Source organism: Lissotriton vulgaris, chromosome 2_1, assembly GCF_964263255.1.
Source record: "Lissotriton vulgaris chromosome 2_1, aLisVul1.2, whole genome shotgun sequence".
NCBI lineage: Eukaryota > Metazoa > Chordata > Amphibia > Caudata > Salamandridae > Lissotriton > Lissotriton vulgaris.
This window is the reverse complement of record NC_141687.1, coordinates 1,686,928,216-1,686,946,465: the sequence shown is the minus strand read 5'-3', so window position 1 is coordinate 1,686,946,465 and position 18,250 is coordinate 1,686,928,216. Positions and strand designations below refer to the sequence as shown.

At 48.7% G+C, this 18,250-nt stretch overlaps 1 protein-coding gene across 2 annotated transcripts in view; it reads right to left on the bottom strand.

The window, feature by feature from the left end:
* ZNF593OS (ZNF593 opposite strand) overlaps window positions 1–18,250 on the bottom strand; it is a 222,916-nt gene that overhangs the window by 144,084 nt on the left and 60,582 nt on the right. The window contains exon 1 of one of the 2 annotated variants that reach the window (XM_086957651.1): window positions 124–404. The exons of the other annotated variant lie outside the window; for it this stretch is intronic. The gene's annotated coding sequence lies outside the window, so the exon portion shown is untranslated. Of the gene's footprint in view, window positions 1–123; window positions 405–18,250 lie in introns of those variants that run through there. 2 annotated transcript variants of the gene reach the window in all.

Genomic DNA, 18,250 nt, shown 5'->3' with positions numbered 1-18,250 from the left:
TGCGGTAGTGAGAAACCTAAGAAGTCCCTGCGGTGATAGAAATATCTCCAACCACCCGCCAGTTCGCAGAGGTAAGGCGCTACAGGGAGTTTAATAGCTGCTTGTGAGAAATCTGTGAGGTACCTGTGAGAGTGGGAGAGCCCTGCCCAGGAGCCTCTGAGGTATTCAGTGCGCAGCAAGTTTAAGTATCCGGTCCTGTAAGAATGAGTGCTCAGTGCCTCTGAAGCCCGTGGGGTTCTCAGTCCGGAGCCCGGTTCAGTCGCCTGTTCATCTGGGAGCGCAGCACTCGCCTGCAGTCAGAACCTTGCGGGTGAGGTACGCAAACACGCTACACATTCCGGAGCCACAGTGAGAAGCCTGTGGGGCGGAGGGCAAAGTCCGGAGTTGCTAGCGCTATGAATGCTCCGCAGTCTACACGTGCAATTAAGTTTGACATTGAGAGGCCCTGAGGCGCTGCAGAAGGGGCAGACACGCCGTGGAGCGCGAGAGGCCCGGAAGGGGAAGGCAGGGTGTCAGAAAGCATGTTTGTGCGTGCGAGTACATGCACGCTGCACGCATCCATCTACAGTGTCCTGCGGACCCCTGACTAGCGAGTGCTCTGGTAGGGCTTGAGAACATTCTGCATTCAGCTCTCCCCACCTCAAACAGTCGTGTGTCCGGGGTTTAAGTGGGCCGGGTCCTGCCTGTGCCCAGTATCGGCAGTTCTAAAAAGCAGGTGCTGAGACGGGTCTATATTGGGCTCTCCATTTTTGCCCTCACCCTCAGGATGGACACAAAAAAACGTCTCTATAGCAGTACCACCCTTCACTTCCTTTGAGGTCTCTTTAAAGAGGCTCCTTATAGTACTTACAATGTTCTACACAAGGAAGACATAGTTGTTGCTTATTTATCTTAGGCATCTAACAACCACTGACAAAGTCAATAGTTCTGGCTTGTTGTAGGTTTAATGTTACTTGTTGTATTATATATCTGTATGTAATGAAAGAAGCAGCAAAATACCATTCGGGTGGGACACTATACTAAGCACAGATATTTACCTTATGAGTTTTTAAGTCATGCCCTTAATTACAACTGCCACGCCCCTTGGAGAGAACCCCCCGTTTTTTATTCCCACTTAAAGCCCTGGTCCTATGTATATACCTAATTTTACCTCATTTGAGACCAGATGTACAGAAAGTATGATTTGCAATTTCCTAATTGCGATACTTACGGATTGGCAACAAGGAAATCTCAATTCCTAATGTAAGAAAACGTACAACTATTGCATAGCAATTTCTAGTGGGAAAATTGACCTACCTCATGAATATTAATGAGGTAGGGCACATTTTTGCAACCTTACCTGCGGGGGTCAGCAGACCACCATGTCTATGATTGCTTTTCAATAAAGCCTTTATTTTTTTAAAGCTCAACCAGTTTTTCAATCAAAAAAGAAAAATGAAACACATGCTTTTTTTTGTTAAGAGCAGGCATTGGTTCCGGTCTTAAAAAATATTTATTTGAACATTATCAAAGGGCTTTCCATTTGCGAATGATTTACCACCTCCTTTGAGGTGTCAGTACATTTTTTAATAATTTGTGCCAGGATTTGGTTGCAAAACATTAATAAATCGCTTTCATATTCGGTATTAATAAGGAACGCCCTAACCACGCCCCTTCCAGTCTGTTTTCCCTATTCCAAATTGCGATCCGGTAATGTGTTCCGAATCACAGTTTGGGGTTCATATATATCAAAATGCTTTTTTTGGGTCCCTAAATCGGCCGATTCTGTGATGTGGCCACTTTCGCTGCCGCAGCATGTTTTTTTGGGGGGTTACATCTGACCCTTAATGAGTTCCTCTCAAACAGTTATGAGTGTTTAATTTCACGTCACAGTTGACAGAGCTTTCTTTTACACCATACGTCTGTACATCTCACTTGTGCATAAAATCCCCGAATGGTCCGTCCACGTTCCTCCCGCCAAGTTCGGTTTGTGTCACTTCTCAACATACAGAGAGCCCTGGGTTTGGCTCGCTTCACACCTCAGAGCTTCTGCAAGCAGCTTGCAAGCACACTCAAATGGAAGGAATAGTTTGCTCGAATAAGTGGCACGAGACACTAACAATTTGAAAGGAGATTTCTAGCACTGGTGGGGCAAGTACTTGAATAGTAACATCTAAAACTACTATTAAACCTATCTAAATGTGAATAAAAGGACCCGATTGAACTGCATTGACCATAATGCATTTGGTTGAGTTCTACATGTTCAGTATGTGAATCACACCTGTGAAATTCTGAGCAGGACGGGAGTCACTGGGATGGACGCACTTCTGTCGTGTTTGTTTGGTATTTGTCCATAGTAAATTAATTTATAAATGAAAGCAACGCACTTCACCGATGACGGGCAAGAATCACAAAAAACAGTCTAGGAGATTTCCTGCGCTGGTTTGACAAGTACTTGACTGTCCAAACTATTAAAATGTGAATTAAATGAAAGATTAGGATTGAATCTACCATAATGCTCCTGAGATTAGTTCAACATATTCAGTGTGTTAACCACACCGGGCAAATGTTTACTAAACTCTGTATGTGCAAATCATGGCACAACACTGAACTCTGCTGGTGATTACCAGTAACAGCAATCATTATATGAGTATGAGCAGTCATTTCTTTCGAATGACCCCTTATTCTCGCCATCCACGTTATGCCTATTTTCTGAGTACTGCAGACTTTGTTATATGCGTTTTCGCCATAATATTTTTTATTATATTTCTGAAAATTGTCCTCATTTAATTTGTGATCAGTTCACAAAATGGATTGCGAGCCCCACAAGTACACTCAAAAAAACTTGCCTCCCCACTCAGCAGCTAAAGCCTCAAGCTCTACAACAACATTTTTTTTAGTACGTCATGGCGCGCAATGGAAACGCAACAGTTGTCTCTTTTTCCCAAGAACGTGAGACAAAACAGCTCCTAACCAAATTGCGCTGGCATCTATAATAAGTACTGACTACAATTTAGTATTGAAAGCAGTCAAAATACCTACATCCCAAATTTCGTCTTTCATGTTCTCAAAACACCTCCCCCCTTAGTAACAATTTCCTTAAGATCTCAGTTTTGTCATCAAATCTCTCCACAAATGTTGCTTAATAATCTATAAGACCTAACAATAATCTCAATTGATCTTTGTCTTTAGAAAGGAGGCCAATTTAATTGCTTCCACCACACAATGCTTTGGTTTGATTCCTCCATTTGATATGGTGTACCCAAAGTATTCAATTTGTTCCATTAAAAAAAACTAGCTTCCCCCCAACTTCTTTAACACCATTTTCAAAATGACTTTGTGTTGTTCCAAGGTTTCACTGACTATCAGTACATCATCGTAAAAACATCCAACATTTCTCATACCAATAAACAAGGAAAAAACTCCCCTTTGACGTATATTACTTTGCAGAACAGATTGTATCTAGTATGGGCATATGCAAAGTGACATGAACACAATTACTCAATGATAAGATACACAATTCATTGTTTATTTTTCTATTTATCTACAACTTGTTCTTTATAGTAACTTTTGTTATGGTTGTTTTCCTTGTTCAATATATCATTTGAATCATCATACAACAATGTTTTTTTGAATACACATTTTTTCTTTTTTTTTAATACTAATCATTTCATTATATTTCTTTAAAAAAAAATAATACAAAAATACTTAACAAAGATACTGACCCCCAACGAGATGAGCAACACTATACCATATGCAAACACACTAATTTATTCAACACACACGTTCATAGCCAGTCAAAAACACTTATATACATCTGGGTGTAAAGAGAAAACACAGATGTCACAAGTTTCCACAAAAACTTAGATGACCATATACATCAAGTCCTGGACAGATGAAGTCGACGCGCGTTTCAGTGGATTGAAACACGATGTGAACAACCTTCTTCAGAACCTTTCCCAAATGGCATTGGTATTCATAAAAACTTTTGAAAGGGGGGTACCTATGGGGTATGAACGATTTATTTATAGTAACCAATATGAAACAAGATTTATCTATAAACAGTTGATTGAACCATCTCAAAAGCAAACAAGCATTGGCATAGCCAATAGGTCTCGCTTTTGGGACCTTATAAGTATTTAGTTATGCAGCACAATATCCTTGGTGCAACAACATCAACCGTTGCGTGGCCAAACTCTTATAAGGTCCCAAATGCGAGACCTATTGGCTATGCCAATGCTTGTTTGGGTTTGCAGTGCACGCTCAGGCTTCTGACTTCACTTTTACTATTTATATATATATTATATGTATGGGTATACAAGTTCCTTCACGCTTTTGATTGAAAAAACAGGACTTGATTTTTAGAAGATTATGAAAACGAGGTACAGAGTGACTTGATCTGCCCAGGATCACCCACTGGAGTGAGGAGCCATAACTTGAATTTCTGTCTCTTGGCTCCACTGTGCTGGACGTTGATATATGCTTGTTTGTAAAATGCTGTGCATTTTCCCTGTCAAACACAATAAGCAAAAGGTGCCGTCCAAACAGCCCCTCTTGGACTGCCCCTGTCCTTCCAGTGACAAACAACATTCCAAAAATCGATGAAAAGCCAGGCTGGGAGCCTACCGCCGACCAGTTTACAAGCAGAGAAGGATAAAGCGCATCGGTCATGTGCAGCTCTGAGGAAAGCCGCCAATCGGATGCAGCACTGCCGCCCACCAATCCGTGGGGACTTTTATTTGCACCATTGCCGGGAAAGGATGCTTCATGGCTATTGAGGGGAGGAAACCACTTCCCAGGGGCCGCAGGAATGGAATTACACTGGGGCCAATTTATAAATAATTAACATTTTGTTCATCAGCTTTCTGTAGTAGAAGGCTGCCGGATCAACTGTAAGCAAGCATTAATTATGGCTTTTGTTTTTGAAAGAGGGGGCGGTTAAGCTGTTCTTGGAGGAGGAAAAATATATTTTCATGTCCTGAAGAAAAAAAATTAAACCATGCCGCGATTTCAGTGGACTCTGCTCATCCTGGGAGGTACGCGCGAGGATGAAACTGGTCTTCGCGGTGCAAGTGGGCACACCAAAACATTATATGAGAGTGGCAACGAGGACAGTGCAGAGGTAATCCTGCAGTGGAGTGGGGGACAAAAGTTGGAGTTCTGTTGGTGGGGTACTTTGAAGAAGAGAAATTGCAGTCTTACATGTAATGTAACAAGGGGTGGTAAAAAGGCTACGTTGTGCAGGATGAGAGCGGGGCTCAACTCTGTCATGTGCAAGATGAAAGATTGGATGCGAGGGGCTCAAAGGGGTTTCAGTGGTGTGTTTCCCTTGCCGAAGTGAGCAGGGGCACCATCTGTTTGCAAGTTAATTACAAACAGATGGTTTCAAAGTTTGCTCCTGCAAGGGAATCGCCAAACGTGCACGCGTTGCCCAGAGCATGGCAAAGCGTGCATATTTTTGGCCAAAAAACTTAATTGATTCCTAAAGGTCTCCTCCTATGCAGCACATGCGCGCTGCGTAGGCCAGACCTAAAAATGAAGGGTGCACAGATTGAAAGTGATAAACCACTGTCCATTCATTTTTACAAACACACTAGACAGACGTTTAAAATCAGAGATCTGTGAATCCTCTCTTACTTACTGAGAAGTTACCACATGATACAAGAGCAAAGAGAACCAAATTAACCGAGATCCCAACGGTTCGTTGTGAAAGTGATAGAGGAAAGACATAGCTATAGGAATGGTGAAAATATACACAAGTGAAGTTGTGCTTGACATGCGTGAGTCATAGGATGCATCTACATGCAGTACTACTAACGACTCAACTTACAGGTAGATCTTAAAATTACTTCAATTCAGACACGGTGAGGACACACAATTATGTATTTAGCTTTTGGCAATAGTACCCAATTGACTATGGCCCACTATGAATGCTATTGGGGAAAAACAAACAACAGGTGTCATATTCTGGTGTGTGTATCCACGCTATATAAATTGTGGTATGGGTATATTATTTAAGTCTTACCCTGTGGCCCTAAAATGAGACCCTAATTTATTAGAAATGGGGATCTCTAGTTGGCAGCAGCTGGCGCTGAGGTCCAAATAGGGATCCTTCTTCCTAAGTCAGAGTAAGGGGGCTACACCGTTTGATAACCCTGCTCTACCCGTGGTAATGTAGCACGAGCAGACAGTCCTATCTCAGAGACAGTGTGTGAAGCATTTATGGCCATACACAACAACGCTAAGGAGATGCTACAATCAAACACCACAAGCAGTTATAGAAAAATAATTATCTGTATATAGACTGAACACATGGCTTAAAAGCGCTCAAGAAGCCACAATGCACATAATTACAGATTCACTTCAAAAGCAATAAAGACACTCAAAAAGCGTGTGAAACAAACTTAGTTTGAGGCCGGGGTCCACGCGACCCGGTGATGCACAATGTACCTGAGATTTAAAGGGGCACGGCATGCAGCCTCACAAGGAAGCCAAGGTGATGATAGGTGGACTTGCAGCAGCCACAGATCCCAGCTGTAGCGGTCCACGGCGTGCACTCACGATAATCCTAGGACGGGGCTTGAGAGGCAGGTACCCAGCGGCACACGCAGGTGATAACAAGATACTCGAGGTGGTGAGTAGTGCGGGCACTCAGCGGCACAGCTCCTTAGCCGCAGCGGCCCACAGTGGCGATAGCGACGATTCTCGTAGGACAGGCAAATGTGGGCTCTCAGAGGCACAGCTCCTCAGGTGCAGCGGCCCACAATAGCGATAGCGTTGATTCTCATAGTACAGCAAATGCAGGCACTCAGCGGCACAGCTCCTGAGCTGCAGTGGCCCACACTAGCGATAGCGATGATTCTTATAGGATGGCAAATGCGGGCACTCAGTGGCACAGCTCCTCAGCTGCAGCGGCCCACAATAGCGATATTGATGATTCTCGTAGGACAGGCAAATGCGGGCACTCAGCGGCACAGCTCCTCAGCTACAGCGGTCCACAATAGCGATGACTTTGGTAACAGAGGCAAATGCGGGCTTTGAGCAGCAACAGCTCCCCAGCTGCGGCGGCCCACAATTGCAATAGTGATGACTTTCAGCCCGCGTTCCTCATAGTAGAACCAGAGGCTCTGGAATTCTCAACAGAGGCCTCACCTGCGATAGAATCCCCCTCAAATAGGAATCCAGACGGCTGATGGGTGAAGTCTAATGTCCCTGAGACTTCAGCAGGAGGCAAGCTCAAAACAGGCCCTTCGTTTGTTGCTTCAGCAAGATGGATGAAACTTTCAAAGTCCTTTCCCTCTAGTTACATTGACAGAGGTTCGTCTTGACATCCAGAAGTAACACACCATGTAGGGGTTTTAGCACAGATACTTATACCCCAAAAAGTCTTTGTTCTCAAACGTCACAAACCTCTTAACCCAGCCAGAACCAGTTTGGTGTCGTCCTGGAGCACTTTGTTTACAAGGGTGCATCCTGCCTTTCAGGAAGAGGGGGTCTGCCATCAGACGCACAGTGGGAGGTGGAGCCATCATTCACCTTGCCAGGCACAGCCCTGCTCAGATCAAAGGGTCACCCCTCCCCATTCTACAATTGCAGATCTCTCTATTCAATTTAGGTCGGGCTCAGCCTGCCCTGTCCCTCCAAAACCAGACAGCCAATACAAACACAGAATATAAAAATAATCTTCACTACAAGATGTACTTTAATATTCGAGCTCAGGCATACTAAATTCGGCTTTCCTATCAAGTTCCTTGGGTCAAATAGGAGTATAGAATGTAATCAAACCGCCCATCCTGGCCAAAGGGAACAGATAGCCTTGTAATAGTAAAAACGAAATGGAGTGTAATTTACTATCAGGACATGCAACACAGACCAAGGAATGTCCTACCTTTCACATACACTGCGTCCTGCCATAGGGGTGACTTACATGTTGCCAAGGGAAGGTTTAGGGACTGGGAAGTGGGTTCACTTCACAGCCAGCACAGCAGATCTTGACTGCAAACAGATTCTGCAATGGCAGGCCAGGGACACACTTTACAAGCTGCTTTTGTGGGTGGCGCAATCAGCGCTGCAGGCCCACCAGCAGTATTCGGTCTACCAGCCCTGGGCATGCACTGTGCACTATACTAGGGATTAACAGGTAAACCAAATGAGCCAATTATGGGAATACCAATTCATACAGTTAATTTACAATAGGGAGCATTCACGCTGCGGCACTAAATGGCAGTGGCACAGTGCCCAGAGCATCTAACACCAGCCAACACAGAGGAGACAAAAGCGAAAAATGAAAGGGAGACCCACGCCAATGGTGCCAGGTCTAACACTAAGTTCAAAGGCTTTTGTAAATATTGACAAGACGGATGACAGCAGAGATTATCACAGCTTACCTGTAGGCAAAAGGAAGACAAAATATCCTCTAAGTATGCTGCTATGTTCCTAAATTGGTGTAATAGTAGACCAATTGGCATTTATACTCACATCAGTTAAGGTGTATGTGTATTATATATCTAACCCAAAGTAGGGATGATACTGGCAGTGATGTCAACATCACTGTCAATATCTACAAGAGCTTTTGAACTTAGGCTCTCATTTTAGGGCCACAGGGTAAGACTTACATAATATACCCATACGGCAATTTACATAGTGTGGATACACCCCCCAGAATATGACATCTGTTGTTTGATTTTTCCCAATAGCATTTATAGTGGACTATGGCCATAGTCAAATGGGTAATATTGTCAAAAGCTAAATACATAATTGTGCATCCTCACCGTGTCTGAATTGGAATAATTTGAAGAACTACCCTGTAAGTTCAGTTGTTAGTAGTACTACATGTAGAGATATGTTGGACAGGCCACATGACGGGCCGCTCTCCCCCGGCTCGACCAGGCCCGAGCCCAGTCACGCAAGCACCACACACCACCATTGCACGCCCTGCGTCCCCTCAGGGACCCCTGCCCTCGAACATGATAACCTCGTGGGTCCGATCCACTGCCGGCCCATGCACCCAGCCCGGGCCGCCATCTTGGACACCTCGCCACGAGGCCGCCTGGCCCCCGATCGACCTCAACCCTGGGCCTAGCCCAGCCTCAGACAATCCGGCACCACCCTCCACCCAGGAGGTGAGCGGGCTACTTGGCAAGTCAATGGGAGAAAGAGGTGCCGATGGCTCTCCCCCCGCCCAGTGCCGCTCGCCCATCGCCTCCCCGGGCGCTGGCTCCACCCCCCTGCTGGGTGTCTGGACTCCCTCATCCCGGACCTCCCGACCTCCAAGTGCGAGGGTCCGGACATCAAAGCACGCCAGCCCTATAACTGGGGCAGCTCCAGAGCAGGAAGTCAGTTGTATCTTGGAGTCGAGAGACGTAAGAGGAACTCATCCTGGACGGACTACTGGCGCTGCCGTAGCTCTGTCCTGTGCACCATCGTCCTGCCTGTTGGCGCTGCCACAGCCGTCGTAACCTTCATTCTTCACCGTCGTCCGGATCTGCTGGCGAGGCCGCGGACCGTTGTAACCATCATCTTCATCGGGACCTGCTTGGCTTCTCCACGGCCCGTCGACCATCCTTCATCCATCTCGGGACCTGCTTGGCTCCTCCACGGCCCGATCAGCAACCACGCCGAGCTCGAGGATTGAGAGCTATTTAACTCATTGGTAACTAAGACTGTCCCGCTACCCTTTCTCCTCAACCAGAGATCAGAACCGAGGGGACCCCTGAGTCCAGACCTCCTTGTATCATAACGACGTAACCTAAGAATTGCATATAAAGTCTCGTTAACCTTCAATCTTGTGTGGTGTCCGTCTGTGGGGGGGAAGTTACTTACCTGTACAGTCGTTGGAGACGGCTCTCCCTGGAGACCTCTCCCCGTAATCTCGGCCGACCCTCCCGGTCCGTCTAACATTGGTGGCCAGCGGCGCGATCCGAATCACCGCATAACGTACAGAGAGTAGCTCACCCCACAACGAACAACAAATGTCGACTAAAGAGAGCGGATCAACTGAGAAGTTCCAAATGGAAAAACTAGAGGAATACAGCCATCGTGAACTAAAGCAGTTCTGCATCGAACTAGGTATCGCTACCACCGGACTAAGTACCAAGGACGATTTTAAGCATGCCCTAGAATCTTGGGCAGAGACCGGGGATGTCGAAGCCCCTGAGCAAAGCACCGCGAAAAATACCAACACGGCCCCTGAGGGGCAAAGAACCAGTCTCTCGCAAGACGAGATCCAAGAAAGAGAAAAAGCCCGACTACACGAACTCGAAATGGCCCGACTCAAGATGGACATAGAACTCAAATTGGCCGAGCAAAAAATAAACTTAGAGCACCTTCGCCTCCGAGAAGAAAGAGAGGAGAAACAGAGGCAAAGGGAGCTCGAGGAAAAAAGACTAACGTACGAGCACGAACGGAACCTAGCCGAGATCAACCTGCGCAAACAAAATAAAGAGTTAGGGGTGCCCGACAGACCGTCCACCCCAGGGACCGCGGAGAAAAAAGTGCACATCCCCAAGGATGTGGTCCGAGAATATTTTCGAGAAGACGACATCCAGCAATGGTTTAAGGCCTATGAAATCGCGATGACTGCGCACCGGATCGATAGAGCCGACTGGGGAGCCGGCCTATGGGGCAAATTCCTCAATGAGGGCCGCGATACTCTGTTACAGCTCCCAGACCACCAGATGACCTCCTACGACCATATGAAAGCGGCCCTCCTCACCCGCTATGGCCTCACGCCCGAGATGTACCGTCAGAGGTTCCGAGACTGCACACGCATTCCAGGTACAACTTGGGTGGACTATGTAACGTACTTTAGCCGAGCCTTCGAAGGCTGGATCAGAGGGAACAACGTCACGACCTACGAGCAGCTGTTCAATCTGATGGTATGGGAGCATCTGTCCAACAATTGCTTCATTGAACTACGCCAACACCTCCTCGACAGCAAGTTAACCGATCCCCGGCAGCTCGCAGCCGAAGCTGACCGGTGGGAGATCACCAGAGTGGGCCGGAATGGGTCCTACGAGCAGAACAGGAACAACAATGGTCACTACCGACCCAGAGGAGGAGGAGGGGGCCAAGGACGAGGAAGAGACAATACTCCGGCCGCCCCCGCTACCAGCACCACCCCCCCGGCCAACCGGGGCAGCACCCCGGCGCGACCGGGATACAGAGCCAATGTTACATGTCACCGATGCCAACGAGTCGGCCACTATGCAAACGACCCAAGCTGCCCGCAGTATCAGAGTCCAAGACCCCGCCAGGTGGCCGCCGCGGCACTAGGGGAAGAACAGATCTCCGAGGAACAAGAAACAGGCGAGCAAGAGTATCAAGAGTGGGAGCCAGCCGCCATGACTCTCGCGTGCTTAGGGGGAAGAGACATGGTCCCGCGGGTCCCCCTACCCGCTAACACCCAGAAGTACAGCCAATGGGTGAGCATCAATGGACAACGGGCCGAAGCCCTTCGAGACACCGGGGCCAGTGTGACAGCCGTCCGCTGTCATCTGGTGACCCCAGAACAATATCTACCGAACGTTCTCTGCCCTGTGCGATCAGCCGACAACTCGGAAAGTCTGTGTCGGATGGCCTGCGTCCCCTTTGAGTGGGGAGGGGTCTCCGGCATGTTGAAGGTAACGGTCCGAGACGACGCCCCCGTGGAATGCCTCCTCGGAAATGACCTGGAAAGCTCCCCGTGGGCAGCCGTGGAGCGAAAAGAACACTTGGGGATGTTGGGCGTCCCAGACTGGGCGTGCGTCACCACCCGGTCCATGGCCGCCCGTGCCAACCATCACCCGGAAGAACCCGAATGGCCGGCGCCACCGCCTCCGGTCGCCCCCGCCGAGACCCCCGACCATGGCATCCCCCTCGAACTTGCTCAACCTTCCGACCTCGCTAATCTTGATCAGTGGGCTCAAGAAGGGGGACCCACACAAGAACAATTTCGTCAGGAACAGAAGACCTGTCCCTCCCTTGAGGGACTCCGACAACAAGCGCTCGCCCAAAGCGCCGGGGATACCTCCGGAACTCATTGGGTCTACTGGGACAATGATCTATTGTACAGCGAGCAACGAATCGCCGAGCTGGGGGCCAACCGAGTACTAGTGGTGCCCCTCCGCTTTAGAGACTTCCTGCTAAACCTGGCCCACGATGCCCCCCTGGCAGGGCACCTGGGACAGGATAAAACCTACAGCCGCCTAGTGACCCACTTCTTCTGGCCCAAAATGAGAAACGATGTGCACCAGCATTGCCGATCTTGCCCCACGTGCCAAGCCAGTGGGAAGAGCGGCCGCAAATTAAAGGCTCCCCTGCAACCCTTTCCAGTAGTCACAACCCCATTTGAGAGGGTCGGGATAGACATTGTGGGACCCCTGGACCCGCGTACAAGACAAGGCCATCGCTTCATCCTGGTACTAGTGGACCACGCCACCCGCTACCCTGAGGCTATTCCTCTCCGGACCGTGACAGCCCCAGTGGTCGGCCGGGCCCTGATGGGGATCTTCTCCCGTGTGGGGTTCCCCCGGGAAGTCGTCAGTGACAGAGGCACGAACTTTATTTCTAAATATATGAAGTCCCTCTGGCAACAGTGTGGGGTCACCTACCGCTTCACGACCCCCTATCACCCCCAAGGAAACGGACTTGTTGAGCGGTTCAATCGCACGCTAAAAGGGATGATCGGGGGATTGGAAGAGCCCCTCCGTCGCCAGTGGGACGTGCTGCTGCCGTGCCTCCTCTTCGCCTACCGGGAGGTCCCACAGAAGTCCCTAGGCTTCAGCCCCTTCGAGCTGCTCTATGGGCACCCAGTACGGGGGCCACTCAGCCTGATCAAAGAAGGCTGGGAGATGCCTCCGGCCAAGAGTCCTCCAGATGTCTTCCGGTACCTCCTCACCCTCCGCAACCAGTCCCGGCGGTTCAGAGACCTAGCAAAAGCCAACCTAGAGGCCAGTCAAGAGGACATGAAGAAATGGTATGACCAGAACGCCTCATCCATTGAATTCGAGCCGGGGCAACAGGTCTGGGTAATGTCCCCCACAGAACCGTGCGCTCTCCAAGACAAATGGACGGGACCCTTCAAGGTAATCGAGCGCAAGGGTCCTGCCACCTATCTGATCGATATGGAGTCCGCCCGGAATCCGCTCCGAGTCCTCCACACCAACAGACTGAAACCCCACTTTGCACGAACAGAACTCAGCCTCTTGATGGCCACAGACAATGGGGTTGAAGACGACTCCGAGCCTCTCCCTGACCTCTTGCGGACCCAGGAGCAAGACGGCTCCGTGGATGGGGTCCGACTCTCGGAGACCCTCACCAGAGAACAACGGCAAGAGTGCCAAGCCCTCCTATCACGGTTCGCCAGTCTGTTCTCCCTCACCCCGGGTGTCACTTCCTGGTGTGTGCACGATGTGGACACCGGAGACAGCCCTCCTATCCGCCACCGGGCCTACCGCGTACCTGATCGGGTACGGGCCTGCATCCAGGCGGAAGTAGCTAAGATGCTCACGCTCGGGGTCATCGAGCCCTCAGACAGTCCATGGGCCAGCCCGGTCGTACTGGTCCCCAAAGCAGCCGCCCCCGGGACCACACCAGAACTCCGGTTCTGTGTCGACTACCGGGGCCTGAATGAAGTCACCAGAACGGACGCACACCCCATCCCCCGGGCAGATGAACTGGTCGACCGAATGGGCGCTGCCCGCTACCTCAGCATCTTCGACCTGACGGCAGGTTATTGGCAGATCGGCCTCACACCCCGAGCACAAGAACGCTCTGCCTTCTCCACCCCCGATGGCCACTATCACTTTACGGTCATGCCCTTCGGCATGAAGAATGCCCCAGCGACGTTCCAACGGCTCGTCAATCAGGTCCTGGCGGGGCTCGAAGAGTTCAGCGCCGCCTACCTGGACGACATCGCTGTGTACAGCCACCATTGGACCGAGCACCTCCACCACCTCCAAGCAGTGCTGCAAGCCCTTCAGCGAGCTGGCCTCACGATCAAGGCCAGCAAATGCCAAATTGGACAAGGGTCGGTGACCTACCTCGGACACCAGGTGGGAAGCGGCCTAGTGGCCCCCCTACAGCTGAAAATTGCCGCCATCCAGAACTGGCAACCCCCTATCACTCAAACTGAGGTGCGAGCCTTCCTGGGCCTCACGGGCTACTACCGAAGGTTCGTGAAAGACTATGGTACCATCGTGGGGCCTCTCACCGAACTCACGTCAAAAAATCAGCCCAAGAAGGTGAACTGGACCCCAGAGTGTCAAGCGGCGTTCGAACAGTTAAAGGCCGCCATGTGTTCCGCTCCTGTGCTCCAGGCCCCAGACTACAGCCGGGAGTTCGTCGTCCAGACGGACGCCTCCGACCAGGGCATTGGGGCGGTCCTGTCCCAAGTGAACACCGAAGGCCTCGATCAACCGGTGGCCTTCATCAGCCGGAGACTCCTACCCCGGGAACAACGCTGGAGCACCATAGAGAGGGAAGCCTTCGCTGTGGTATGGGCCCTCAAGAAGCTCCGGCCCTACCTTTTTGGCACCCACTTTCGGGTGCAGACTGACCACCGACCCCTGCAGTGGTTGATGCATATGCGGGGGGAAAACCCAAAATTGCTACGCTGGTCCATCTCCTTACAAGGTATGGACTTCACAGTCGAACACCGGCCTGGGTCCGACCACGCCAACGCCGATGGCCTGTCCCGGTTTTTCCGCCTCGACGAAGAGAGTCCCCAAGAGGATGGGTAACTCTCCCCGCCTTCAGCTGGGGGGGACGCATGTTGGACAGGCCACATGACGGGCCGCTCTCCCCCGGCTCGACCAGGCCCGAGCCCAGTCACGCAAGCACCACACACCACCATTGCACGCCCTGCGTCCCCTCAGGGACCCCTGCCCTCGAACATGATAACCTCGTGGGTCCGATCCACTGCCGGCCCATGCACCCAGCCCGGGCCGCCATCTTGGACACCTCGCCACGAGGCCGCCTGGCCCCCGATCGACCTCAACCCTGGGCCTAGCCCAGCCTCAGACAATCCGGCACCACCCTCCACCCAGGAGGTGAGCGGGCTACTTGGCAAGTCAATGGGAGAAAGAGGTGCCGATGGCTCTCCCCCCGCCCAGTGCCGCTCGCCCATCGCCTCCCCGGGCGCTGGCTCCACCCCCCTGCTGGGTGTCTGGACTCCCTCATCCCGGACCTCCCGACCTCCAAGTGCGAGGGTCCGGACATCAAAGCACGCCAGCCCTATAACTGGGGCAGCTCCAGAGCAGGAAGTCAGTTGTATCTTGGAGTCGAGAGACGTAAGAGGAACTCATCCTGGACGGACTACTGGCGCTGCCGTAGCTCTGTCCTGTGCACCATCGTCCTGCCTGTTGGCGCTGCCACAGCCGTCGTAACCTTCATTCTTCACCGTCGTCCGGATCTGCTGGCGAGGCCGCGGACCGTTGTAACCATCATCTTCATCGGGACCTGCTTGGCTTCTCCACGGCCCGTCGACCATCCTTCATCCATCTCGGGACCTGCTTGGCTCCTCCACGGCCCGATCAGCAACCACGCCGAGCTCGAGGATTGAGAGCTATTTAACTCATTGGTAACTAAGACTGTCCCGCTACCCTTTCTCCTCAACCAGAGATCAGAACCGAGGGGACCCCTGAGTCCAGACCTCCTTGTATCATAACGACGTAACCTAAGAATTGCATATAAAGTCTCGTTAACCTTCAATCTTGTGTGGTGTCCGTCTGTGGGGGGGAAGTTACTTACCTGTACAGTCGTTGGAGACGGCTCTCCCTGGAGACCTCTCCCCGTAATCTCGGCCGACCCTCCCGGTCCGTCTAACAAGATACATCCTATGACTCACACATGTGAAGTACGACTGCACTTGTGTATATTTTCACCATTCCTATAGGTATGTCTTTCCTCTTTCACTTTTACAACGCACCATTGGGATCTAGGTTAATTTCGTTCTGTTTGCCCTTGTATCATGTAGTACCTCTCTCAGTAAGTAAGAGAGGCTTCACAGATCTCTGATTTTAAACGTCTGTCTATTGTGTTTGTAAACATTTATAGGCAGTGGTTTATCACTTTTAATCTGTGCACCCTTCATTTTTTGCTTTTGAGATGGTTCAATCAACTGTTTATAGATAAATCATGTTTCGTATGGGTTACTATAAATACATAGTTTATATGCCCCATAGGTATCCCCTTTCAAAAGATTGTATGAATACCTATGCCATTTGGGAAAGGTCCTGAAGAAGGTGGTTCACATCGTGTTTCAATCCACCAAAACGCACGTCGACCTCATCTGTCCAGACCTTGATGTATATGGTCATCTAAGTTTTTTGTGGAAACTTGTGACATCTTTGTTTTCTCTTTACACTTAGATAAGTGTTTTTGAATGACTATGAACGTTTGTGTTAAATGAATGAGTGTGTTTGCTTATGGTTTAGTGTTGCTCATCTCGTTGGGGGTCAGTATCTTTGTTAAGTATTTTTGTATACATTTTTTTTAAAGAAATATAATGACGTTTGTATAAAAAAGAAAAAAATGTGTATTCAAAAAACATTGTTGTATGATGATTCAAATGATATATTGAACAAGGTAAACAACCATAAAAAAGTTACTATAAATAACAAGTTGAAGATAAATAGAAAAAATAAACAATGAAGTGTGTATCTTATCATTGAGTAATTGTGTTCATGTCACTTTGCATATACCCATACTAGATACAATCTGCTCTGCAAAGTAATATAGGTAAAAGGAGAGTTTTTTCCTGATTTATTGTTCTCTTTTCCCCTCTTTCTCCCTGACCTCAGTTACCCTATAGAGGGGGTTCCCTTTTTCTGCATTTACATTTTTCATACCATCAAACGTTTGCGCCATCATCCACTGAAACGCACTCGCAGCTGACACCAAGCCAAATGGCATATGAGTGAATTGGAATTGCCTCTGTTGTTATAAATGCTGTTAAAGACTGAGAAGCTTCATGTAACCTAATCTGATGGTAAGCAGTTCTCAAATCTAACTTTTAAAAATAACTACCATACTTTACAGAAGATCACAATTAGTTAATATTTGGGAGTGGAAATATATCAACAACAATATCATGGTTTAATGATCTCAGATTCACACTACACCACAAGCGACCATCTGATTTCAGAGAAATTACAACTGGAAAAATCCATGGAGAGACATACACAGGTTCTATGATTTCTCCCTTAAACATATCATTTAAAAATTTCTTGACTTCATCCCTCACTGACAATGGCAATCTTCTCAGTTTGTGCTGCATCTGCACAGCATCCTACTTTAAAATTACTTTAAGTGCATACCCTTTTAAAAATCCAAGGGTTTTATTGAATACTTTTTGTGAACCCTTCAATATATCTTGTTCTTGTACCTCTTCCACAACAATAGTTTGACTGGGTACCCTTGGATTAATCATTATATTGAGATCAAATTGGTGCATCCATTCTAAGACGGAAGGACCATCAACCAATACATACACCTTCCCATCTATTTGATGTGTCCCGAACTGTATAGTACCTACCCTACCATGTATCCCAAGATACCTATGGATTCACCTTAATAACCCCCAGGATCAATGTCTTTGGATATCAACGTGACATGCCTGCAGTGTGTTCTAAACAAATTTCCAAGAAGGATTGTGTACATAGACCCTGAGTCTATCATCACTTTTATCTTACAGCAGTATACCCCAAATTTAGCTGGGTCTCTTGACATTCTTCTTTTGTCTCCTTCAAAATTCTTGCCATCATTACGCTCATCTATCATCCAGATCCTGTCACTATGTTTACCTTCTTCAGCCACCTACTCTGGATTTAGCATTCTCTTTACTGGGTTTGTTGCCTTCTCTACACATTAGCGCATAATGACCATTGCAACCACATTTCCTGCAGTCCTATTCACTGCAAAACAGCATTTGAAATAAGAAGTATGATATGTGCTCCCAAATCGAGTACACTCTTTCACTTTCTTTCTTGACATGGTCAATGTATCCCCTTCAGTACTTTTAGAGACTGCATTGGCAGCTCTCTCTTTGGACTCTGTCTATCACTACTTAAGATTGCCACTTCTCCACCATATTTCTCTTTTGCCATCTCCACAGCATCTTTAAGTGATCGATCATTAGCTGCCCAAAATCTCTCTTGTATCTTTTTCTCCTTACTCTGCACTATATGTTGGTCGAGAATCAACTCATCTGTCATTGCTCCAAAGCAACACAGATAACTCCCTAAGTCTAGCTACAAATTCATCTATTGATTCATTTTCAGCCTGTGGTTGT